Below are 11553 nucleotides of genomic sequence, written 5' to 3' on the forward strand. Positions count from 1 at the left end.
CCTCAGTCTGTAAGCTGGGTGCATAACCTGCCCCTTGGGCACTCTGCTGCCAGCGCTCAGGACACCTGCCCCTGCGGCAGGTCAGGGTCACCCGGCAGCAGCACTCAGCGAGCCCCTGAGTCCCACCCGAGGTCAGCTCCTCCGAGCGGTTCCCAGGACGAGAATGGCAGTAGCAGTGGCAATGGCAGTGCCCCCCAACTTCTCCACACCCGGGGCAGAGCCCGGAACACGCCAGCCAGTGCCCCTTCCTGACCTGCCTTCACCTCACCACTGAGAAACCACGTGGACACCCATTCTGCTGGTCCCAACCGTCTACCACCCACCCGCCATGCAGAGAGACAAAGGATTTACAGTGGCCACCCGTGGAGTACAAGATTTCAATGTTTCTTTCAACTGTTACACACTTGTGACATGTGTCATTGAGCAGGGCGCCTCACATGCTAACCGATCGCCCCTAGGATGGCGACTAAAACTGACCCACACACCCTGCATCCCACTGTTCGTGCTGAAGCATTTCACAGCAAGCTACAGAAAATATAACACCGGGCATGACCGTGTCAAAAGTCCTGGCCTGGTCCCTAGTTCCCCCACGTCTCCTCCGCTGTGGAATCACGGACGTTGCTCCCACAGATCACTCTCTCCCCAGGTGCATCCATCCTACTCAACAGTGGGGGCCCCTTTCCTCTCCGCACCCTGCCTGGCAGTTCACGTGGCACCAGCACAGGCTTCTGCACCCCAGAAGGCCCCCGCTTGCCTTCTGCCTGCAGAGCCACCTGTGCTCTGAGGATAAACAAGGACAACAGCAGTGCTCTGGCAGAAAGACCTCTGAACGTCCCTGCGCCTCGGCGTGGCTTCACACTCAGCCTGGCTGGAGCCCAGGGACCTGGGTTCCAGCCCCACATCCCAGGCTGCAGCGCACAGAGACCGGACCCCACAGACGCCCTGGGAGTCCTCCGGACCATTTGGGAAGAGTGAGGGTCCTTTCCCACACTGGGGCACAGTCTCCACAGCTGCCACATCCACAAATTGTTTATTTATAACTGATTTGGTTTATGAAACTCACAATAGGATCACTTTATAGCGTTTCCTTCTCTTTCTCTTTTTTCTCTGAACCCACTCCTGCATACAGCAGGGCCCTGCGAGGAGGCTGCTGTGGGATTAAACAAGCCCCCAGGACTCCCAGGGAAGCGGGTCCGGGTGAAGGAGCCGAAACTGAGTGTCCACCTGTCTTTTAGCAGGAAGGGGGGAGCCACTGCGCCGGGGGTCGCAAGCAGGTTCCCAAGGATTGGGCTCGAGGAAGAGATACTGGGCTGGAAGTCACATCATCGGAGGCTCCAGGAGCAATTCCAGCGGAATGGAGGCAGGGACCGTGCTGGACCTGCGCGAGGGGTGGAAGGAGGGGTGCACGACCACCCCTCCCCTCTGTGTCTGGGAAAAGAGGAGACAGGTGCAGACGAAAGTTCTGTTGTGGAGAAAAGTAAGGGAGAGGAGATGCACGTGGTGGTTCTGAACGTCTGAGTGAAATGAAATATCTGGGAACAAAAGTCTTTTCTTTTTAATGAATATTCTTGATTTTTTTTAAATCGTGGTAGAATATACGTAACATAAAATTTACCATTTTAACCACTTTGAAGGGTTCGGGTCGGGTCCGTGGCATTCAGCACATTGACATTGCTCAGCGTCACCACCCTCCATGCCAGAACCTTCCCCTGGCAAAACTGAAACGCTGACCCCATTCGTCACCAACTGGCCTCCCCTCCCTCAGTCCCTGAAAACCACTGTTTCTCCTCCTGCTTCCATGAATTTAACTCCTCCAGGTACCTCCTATCGGTGGAATCGCGCAGTATTTGTCTTTTTGTGACTGGCTTATTTTACGTAACATAATGTCCTCGGGATTCATCCGTGTGGTAGCGTGCGGCAGAATTTCCTTCCTTTTCAAGGCTGAATGGCGGCCGTTGTGTGCAGATACCACAAGCTCTGCATTCATTCACCCACTGGGGGACAGCTGGGCTGCTCCTGCCTTGTCCCTGCTGTGAATGACGCCGCAGGGAAACGCCATGCAGACGTCTCTCCAGGCCCCGCCCTCGTCCTTGCCGAGTGACACCCACAGGTGGAGGTGCTGGGCCTCGCAGCGATCCCGCGTTTAGTCTCCTGGGGAATCACCTCACTGGTTCCCACGGCGGCTGCACCGTCTCACATTCCCGTCTGCAATGGACAAGGGCTCCAGGTTTCCACCTCCTCGCCAACACTTGCTGCTTTCTGTTGTTTGTTTTGATGACAGCCATCCTAATGGGTGCGGAGGGCTACCTCATTGTGGTTTTGGCGTTTCCCTAATGATTAATGATGTCAAACATCTTTTCATGTGCTTCTTGGCCATTTGTATATCTTCTCTGGAGAAATGTCTATTGAAGTCCTTTCCCCATTTTAAATGAGGATATTTGGGACTTTTTGCTGTTAAGTTATAAGAATTCTTTATAGTATATAATCTAAATAACCGTCCCTATCAGGTATGTGATTCATGCATATGTTCTTCCATTTCATGAGTTTCCTTCCCCCTTTGCTGGTGGTGTCTTGTGATGCACGGAAGCTTTCACCGTGAAGTTCTCCTCTTTCCTTGTTTCTTTTGTTGCCTGGGCTTTTGGTGTCGTATCCAAGAAATCCTTGCCAAATTCAATGTCATGATGCTTTCCCTCCTGTTTTCTTCTAAGAGTTTTGTAGTTTTCATGCTTACTTTTAGGTCTTTGGTCTATTTTGAGCGTTTTTAAAAATGTGGAACACTTCATAAATTTGTGTGTCATCCTTGTGCAGGAGCCAGGCTAATCTTCTCTGCATAGCTCCAATTTTAGTAAATGTGCTGCCAAAGCGAGCACTAAAGAAAATCCTTGAAAAAGTGCACTATTATAAATATACGGCAATAAATTTTGTGTTTGACACACTGTCCCCACCCCCAGAAGAAACAAAGGGTTTATGCCTCAGAGAAACTAAGGCAGAGAGACTCAGATCCACTGTGCGTAGGGAGGGGGGGCAGAGCCTGAGCTCGGTGAGCGGGAACACACCCTAAGGCCAGGCGCGCCCCCCCATCACCCAACCTCCCCCTCCCGTCCTGCTCCCTGGACGCTGCACCACCCAGGCTCACCCTCCAGCCCTCCCTGCCCTCCCTGGAGCTGGGGCTTCGCCTGGTGGAACTGAACTGTGCCAAAGAAAAGACCCACAGTTACTGAATGTTGGGGGCAGTCTCCCCACACAATCACCCCACAGCAAGCTCCCCAGGCAAGGGTCCCTGACCGCCCTCCACCCCCAACAGAGCTTCCAACCTGCACTGTAGTGCCTCACTCTTAAATAGGAGAGAAACTTGGAAAGAGACCATGCAGGGAGGAAAAAATGTTATTTACACTATAATATTCTCAGAGGGAAAAGAAAAGATACTGCATTCATAGTGAAAAGAATGCTTTAAAAGGAACAACTGGAGAACAATGAATTTTTGGAAATTGAAAATGGAATACTAGGATTTTTAAAAACCAACAGAGTTGGAGGGATAAAATTGAAAGACTCCTCCAGAAAATAGAATCAAAACATGAAGACAGCAAAAGGAGACGCAAAATAAGGAAATGTGAGGATCAGTTCAGCACAGGAAAAGAAAAAGCAATGGGAAAAATAAATTAGTAAAGAAGCAGCAGGAAAATCACCCAGAACTGAGCACACAACTCTCCATGTCGAATGACACCTCCGCTGCGCAGGGCAAGAGATTTAAAGGGGTTGGCCCCACGGCACCCTCACCCTCACCCTCCGGGATCCATCCACAGGGTCTGGAAAGGAGCCCAAGCGCCCCGGAGGGGACAGGCAGCCCGGTGGGAAGCAAAAGAAGAGGAAAGGTGCTCCGTGTCTCCAGGTCATTATCTGACCCCAACACGCAGCGGGGCAGAGGGACGAGAATTCAGATGAAAACTGAGCTTCACCTGGAATTCTGTACTCGGTGGAGACATGATGGAGGGAGGACTTTTCAGACTTCGAGTCTCAAAATATTGACTCCCGGGTACCGTTTGTCAGGGAGCTCCCAGAGGATGTGCACTGCCAGGATGCGGGCGCGAACCAAGGACAAGCAAAGCGTGAAAGCAGAGAGACTTCCCAGAACGAGGTGACAGGAGTTCCTGGGACAACAGATGTTGGCTCTGTGACAGACTTGTGAGAGCGTTTTGAAGAAAATTTGGTATAGCTAAAAAACTAAGCACACGAAAAAAACAAGGCTAATTGCAGAGAAAATAAAAATTGTACAAGGAAAAAAAATGGAATTCCAGCACCTTCTTTGGCTCAGGCATGAGGAATATTTACATGGACCAAATAATGCGGATTCCACACCTTTGACCAGCAACCGTGAACACGACACCCTGAGCCCTTGGGGGTCTGCAAAGTCTGTGTATGGGGAGGGGGTGCCTGTTCTATACCAGGAACTCAGTAAAAAACATCTAAAAAATCATCAAGCAATAGTGATGTAATACACTATCTAGAAACAAAAAAATAAATATCTGAAACAATAGAAATAAGAGGCCTGGAAATGGCTGTTTCTTGGGGCAAGACAGAAGGATGGGGAGGGGAGAGGGGATGCTTCTGTATTTTGTTCTAAGAATTTCACTACTGTTTACTTTTTTAAAAATGGTCATATCTTACTTTGGGGCGATTTTTGGACTTACTTATACTTTCTGAGTTTCAGCATGCCCTACGGTCAGGGTCACCTATAGTTCCTGAAAGCCCCAAGTGCAAATTAGGAAGAGGCGCCCTTCCTCTGGGGCGGAGGCGGCCCAGGCTGGCATGCATGATTTGCAGGGAGCAGAAGGCTGGTTTCAGTCCTGCATCCTCCTTAATTGGGTGACAGGGCACGGCTGGAAACTACATAGCAGCCCTGCTCCAAAATGTAAGCACCACTGTTAACACAGTGTGAATTAGGAAAAAAAAGGAATTAAAAAATGGGACCAAGAAAAACCTATCTGAAATTCTCCTAAGATCAAGTCTCATATCATGAAATGTCCTATGAGGTAGGTATTTTTTAAACTTCTGATTTGAATGTGAACACTTGCAATAATATATAATGACTGAAATTAACACCAACCAGTCTAATGCCCTGAGAAACGGCCTTGAGTAACACAGGATCTGGCTGACCTGCTTAAACACTTATCTTACGAAAGAAGGCACAGCCAGGCATGGGTTTAGTGTAGTATGAACCCATGCTGTGATGTGGCTGCTAAGAGGCAGGGAGCTCTAAAGGGATTTTAGGATGAGTAAATGCGAGTCCAGCCTCAGGAAATAGAAGAGGGACCCGACCTTGCTGTGCTCTGGCAGGTCACTTACGGAGTAATGATCTCCGTTCTGGGGTCCTCAGGGTCTAAGCAGGTCATTGATTGTGTCCAAAGAGGAGGCCCACACTGATCGCAAATGTGGAAGGCATTTTACATAAGGAAGACTCTTTAAGTGGCAAAGAGAAATCCCATAGAGGGTACGTACGGATAGTTAGCTGTAAATCGTCTTAGACATTAAGAACATCATACAGAAGAGTAGCATATTAGACCTTTAATGGAGAGGGTTAAAGAATTAAGTGGACAGAGAGATAGAATCAATATGAGAAAGGATTTACTAACTCAAATGGGGCTATTCAAAAATAAAACGTGTTGTCTCGCAGTGCTGCGATTAAAACCAGGCCCCCAGGGGCGGCGCAGGAAAGCTCAGTCTGCGGGGCTTTCTTGACCTGGCTGAGACCAGCTTCCAGCGGGAAGTGTTTATGATTTATTTAATGCACTTATCACGTCCCCTGAACCTTGAGCTGTGAAATTACACTTCAAAAAATATTTGATTTGGGCGTTTGGTAAGGAATGATTTCATCTCCAATCCAATTCCTTATTTCTTAACTGGAAAACGCTATATTGCTTCTTATTTGCTTCAAGGCAAATGATATTTTGGAGAATGAATTAAGATCCAGAAGAATTTCCTCAGAACTGCAGAGAGACCTTTTGTCATTCTTATTTCCTGTCCATACTCTAAGTGCGGCTTACAGACTGTGACATCATAAGTGGTTCCAGATTCCATCAGTGTCCCCGGTGAATGAAAATGCAATAGCATCCAGATGCCGCTTCTGGCACACAGCTCCTTGGCAGGAAAGCAAACAGAACAGGGAGGATGTTCACCCATTTCCCGGAAGACATTCATTCATGTTTGGGAGAGGCTGCTGCGTCTTGCACTCAGCAAGCGCTCAATTCCTGCTTGTAGATTTGCTGTCTGTGCAGATATCACCAGTCTCAAATATTTTTGTTTTCCTTCTTACAATTTAATTGATTGTAATATTTCAAATGACATAAAGAGAATATGGTCTAATAAAAAAAGATATTGAGATATAAATTAAGAGAAGCTAAGACTCTAATAAAATTCCTGAAGCTGCTAAAAATTCTCTCTGAGAACTAGTTATTACAATCTTGCCACATGAAGCTATAAAACATTGGTTCTGAAATTATGCATTCCATGGCATTGCACGATTTTCTAAATTCTAAGGTAATTTCTTAAATTGGTACTTAACCACAAAGTTGTATATTTAATCAAAAATAGAGTTTTCCCAAATTTTTCAGGCAATGCAGAATTATTTACATTATTATGCCAGATTATTCTACCTGATTAATCTCATCTTCATATTAGATAAACTTTGTGGCAATCAATTTCCAAAGCATGTCCGGTGCTGTGAGATAAAGCAAACCTGACGGGTTTCTGTGCTGTGTTTGTCACTGTCCATGAAACAGGTAACCCAGCCCTGCTCCACGTGCTCAGAATGGTGACACAAATTTTAGACGGTTAATTCTAACTCATATTCATGCCAGAGTAATACCAGGTAAAATAAGACACAATAGTCCCCCTTATCCACCAGGGATGTGTTCCAAGACCCCCAATGGATGCCTGAAACCGTGGCTAGGACTGACCCTATGTATACTCTTTTTTTCCATACTTATGCACTTATAATAAAGTTTAATTTAAAAATCACACACCATAAGAGATTAACAACAATAACTCATAATAAAATACAATAATTATAACAATATACTGTAATAAAAATTATGTGGATGTGTGCACATGCTCGCTAGCACCCTCTCTCTCTGAAAATACTGGAATATTTTCAGACCACAGTTGACCGGGGTCACAGAAACCACAGAAGGCAAAACCTTGGATGGGGGGGCGGCTACTGTACTGGTGAGGTCTGGTGAAGACGTGTCTATGTATGTGTAACGTTCAGAGCCTTCTACTGAGCATGCTAAAATATCAGAGCTCACATCATGTTACACCTTTCCAGATGAAACAATGTGAGATACTACTGATCTCATAAATCCTTAAATAAAATTTGTTCCAAATATATATATACACACACACACACACATACACAGACACACAAGGATAGCATCCAGAATCTTAATTTGAACGTTTTTGTTTGAATTCAATATAATGATTGAATTATATATATATATGTTGAATTCAATATAATAATTGAATTTTGTTTGAATTCAATAAAATAAAAATCCACTCGATATGACCAGAATTTGAACACAACGACCCTGAGCACCTGAGCTTTAGAGAACAAAGGCTGTGACCAGGGTGCTGACCTACAGCCCAGCTGGGGCATGAGACAAACACTCCACTGATTACCTCGGAGGGCCATGGTGACAGCCACACAGCAGCTCCGTGGGACGCTCAGGAGGTGAGTCTCCCAGAGAGAGGAGCACCAAGGCCATGGGACCCTGGCCTGCGGCAACCTTAGAATGCAGAGACTGCTCTCGACAATGCCAGTGTGACAATGCCAGTGCGTTGCTGTTGCCCCGGACCAGTTCTCTGTGTGCTTTCTCAGTCCTTTGTTTTCTCAGTGTGCTGGGGAGAGTGCTTGTCATATGTATATAAAGATCTCCAAGTTCTTTATTTATAACACGACACATGCTGCAAAAACAGTGAGGTTTCCTTGTCCTACTTCACATGAAATGCCATGTGCTCATGCCCAGGAGAGGATGTGCTCCCGACACACAGGCAGGAAGTAGTAAAGCTGGAATTCCAGCTCACGTCTGTCCTGCCCAGCGCCCAGGCTAGGCCGAGAATTCTGGGTCCCGCAGCACTCAAAATAGAACATGTTTTGCTATCGTTGTAACAATTCTCTACTTAAAGTCTATACTTTAGAAACAGCAAGGAAATGAATAACCACAACGCTAGCCTCTTCCAGAGAAGTAAGGTAGGACCTGCATTGTAACGATCTCATTTTCAGCTTTGTGTACGACACAAACTCTGTTTCTGTTTAGTTGCCTCCAGTTGGTGACGTCAACACTTTTAAGCCAATTTTGAAGGTGTGGAAATAAATAAGAAATAAGACAAAGGTTTGATTATTTCTTTATTTTCCCTTGGAAGTCAGTCTAAGGGAAATTTATTCAAATAATAAAGCCCTCTGAGAGATACCGATTAAAAAAAAAAAAAAAAAGACGGTTCACTGAGAATTGCATGTCGTGAATTACCTAAGCTGTTCCAGAGTCAGGGCTGGTCAGGGTTTCACCGAGTGCGAGAGGCTTAGCGCCTGTAGCACCCAAGCCATCGAAATTAAGGGAAGAGGAGTGAATATTAGTTGGAAAACTACTACACATAAATTACCCTTATTTGTGTGCACAGACAGGGTTTGCAACGCGCAGATTCTATGCTGGGAGTCTTTCCCAGACACTTATTGTGCAAAATTGGAGATTTTATTTAAGCTGGTAGGATCACAGATGTTAGCGTTGGAAAAGACAGTAGAAGTCACCTAGTCTAATCTAGGGGCTCGGATTTTTCACATATGAAATGAGGTCATAAAATCTCTCTCCTTGGGGCTGTGTTGAGCCTAAGAAGCATGACACAGATGTGAAGGTGTATTGAGAACATTAGAAGAGCTATACAAATGCAACATTTAATCATTGCTCCTATTATCATCATTATGATAGAGCTGCAGGTGGACAGCTAGACCTTTAGGAAAAGACTAGCTAAAAATCAGGCTTGCGATCTTGCCTTTACAATCCTCACATTATTAGTGTTCCTTTTTGATGTCCTTTGGGGATTCACGTAGTCATCTAGTTTTTTGTTATGCCAAGTGACATTTTAAAGTTTTTAAAATCATGCCTAGCAGTTGCTTATAATTCTTCTAAAATATGCTTATAAGAGTAGTTAAAGGAAGTTTGCTTAAATTTCCTCATTGACTGGGAACTGGCTGTAACCAAATGAGGTTTACTTCTTATTGTTACTATGTGGCCAGTAATTAGGCAGAAGGAAAGACAGCCTGGAATCTGGGTGCAGTCACGCACGCCAAACCCTCGGGAGGCCCAGACTGCCACCGTTCACCACGTAGGCAGCGTCGTCTTTCTCACTGGCGCAGAAGGGTCCCGGCGGGGCGGGGAGGGCGCAGGCACAGTGGGTCATTCGCTGGAGTCACGTCCTGGGAGCCAGCAGCTCTCAGGATCCGCGAGCCCCGGGAGGCAGACGGAGGAACTGGATAGGTGACCCCGGAAGCTCCAAGCTGTCTTTTGACTCTCGTTTTTCTTGACGCTGCCTTGCCTTTTGTATTTCTCAGAAAAATCAACCATTTTTATTTATTCCTCTTTTCCGTTCTCACCACTGTCCTGCTGCTTCCCACAGAGACCTGTTCTTTCTGGGGCTCTTGTCAGACTGCCGGGAGGGACCTGCTCTGTCACCTTCAGCTCCACGCTGCCCTCTGCAAACTCCGGCGCGGTGGGGTCTGCGTCCGTCAGGCGGAGGAGCTGGCTGTGAGGGCTCCTGTCCAGTGCGGGTAGAGGCTCACACGCATCGCTAAGACAACGTGATCTCAGAAATAAAGGCTCTGTTTCCCTGGACTCCATATACACAAGAGTATAATATATCGTGTCGCTGTGCACATAGGGTAGGGAAAGCAAGAGTCCCAGGACAGAGTTCAAGGCGTTTCCAAGAGCAAAGGCAGCTCCTGCCACCGGAAAGTGCGTTTGCTGCCGCGCCCTCCTCTTGGAAGAACAGGAGGAGAGAGAGCCCAGGAACTCCAGCAGTTCTCTCTCCTCCAAAGCAAGCAAACACATAAATTGAGAAATAGTTTACAGACATTGAAAAACAGTAATGCTGGGAAAAAATATACCTAGGAAACATTTTTTAAAAATGTTCCTGGAGAAAAGAATTATCCTCAGCAGTTATATGGACATCTTCAAAATTTCACATTAGCAATAAATACAGCTGCTTTTACGAGTGAGTGAGGTCGATGGCCACCTGGGTGCTAGAACTCCAGTGATGTCAGCAAAAGCCCAAGAGATGGACATTGGAGCTGACCACGAGGGGAGGGAGCTGCACATGCCCACTCTCTGGGGGTTCCACACCCACTGCCAGAGACGGCATGGGGACGGCCTTCTGGCTGTCATCTTTGCTGGTGCCTTTGTGAGAGCAGGGAGGGGCGTCCGGTGGTTGGATCCCACCAGCACTAAGAACCGGCCCTCCCTGGCCATCTGGGAGCACGGGGACATCTGGGGGCACGGGGACATCTGGGGGCACGGGGAAACACAGGACATCCTGTGCGGTTCCCCCTGGCCGCATTTAGCACCCGTTCAGAGTTTCCCAGAACAGTTGTCTACCAAAGGAAAACAAGCAGGGATTTCCCTTTGGGAAAAGTTCTCCACTTCACTCATGACCAAAGTGGAGATTGTAGAGAAGCCCAGACGAGTTCCAAACCAACATACAGAAATCAGCCAGGCAGGTGGAGGGGCAGGTCTTGCCAGAACACAAGGTAAAGGCTCCATCGTGTCCACGCCTGTCCCACGGGGAGGTTTCCTCTGTAGGCACAGGAGGGGCTCGCCCACCCTGCCTCCTGTCCGCCAGAGTCTGGGCCCTTGGCTCTGTCCCCAAAGGGAACGTTTTCTCAGCTGTGATGACCACCCAGGAGACACTACCATGGTCCAGGGGAGGGCTGACTTCCGACAGCAGCGCCGACCGCGTGTGCGTGATGGCACAAGACCCAGGCCGCTTCTTTGCACTTGATACATCTCCTTCTTTGGAATGACACACGTAAAGATTGGAACCAAATTCTACCTCACCGGTGTCATGGTCTTCACTCAGGAGCTTACATCAGAGTTCTGTAAGCAGCGTGTGTCAGAGAAATCGAACCAGCACCCAGCGAGTGGCGTGGAAACCGGCTTGCTGGAGGAGGGGAGCTTTCCGGGGGCCCAGGGGTCTGTGACAAAGACAGGGCTCCAGGCCTGCTTCTCTCTCTTCCTCTGTCTGAAATGTGTGCAGAGTCCAGACAGGAATTACTAAAACAAAGCTGACCCCAAATGACACAGAGCCCAGGAGAGGGCTCAGCCAGCGGGCCAGCTCACTGGTTATCTCCCTAAGGCTGAAGCCACATGGCACACTCAACAACTCAAGAAGTCTATGAAAATTTGGAGGGAGTAGGTAGGAGGAAGATGGCCAAGAGATCAAAAGTTATAAAAAAAAAAATGAATAAATCATTTGCCTTTTTGTCCAATCACTTGATTCATTGCCTGGAAAAAA

At 47.4% G+C, this 11553-nt stretch overlaps 1 non-coding gene across 1 annotated transcript; it reads right to left on the reverse strand.

Annotated features, from left to right (window-relative positions):
- Window positions 1-2763: 2763 nt before the first annotated feature.
- On the reverse strand, window positions 2764-2870 carry LOC138396115 (U6 spliceosomal RNA). Its single transcript, XR_011235595.1, has one exon. It is a non-coding gene; the product is annotated as a U6 spliceosomal RNA (small nuclear RNA).
- Between the last annotated feature and the right edge of the window lie 8683 nt (window positions 2871-11553).

This window comes from Eulemur rufifrons, chromosome 15 (assembly GCF_041146395.1).
Source record: "Eulemur rufifrons isolate Redbay chromosome 15, OSU_ERuf_1, whole genome shotgun sequence".
NCBI classification, from domain to species: domain Eukaryota; kingdom Metazoa; phylum Chordata; class Mammalia; order Primates; family Lemuridae; genus Eulemur; species Eulemur rufifrons.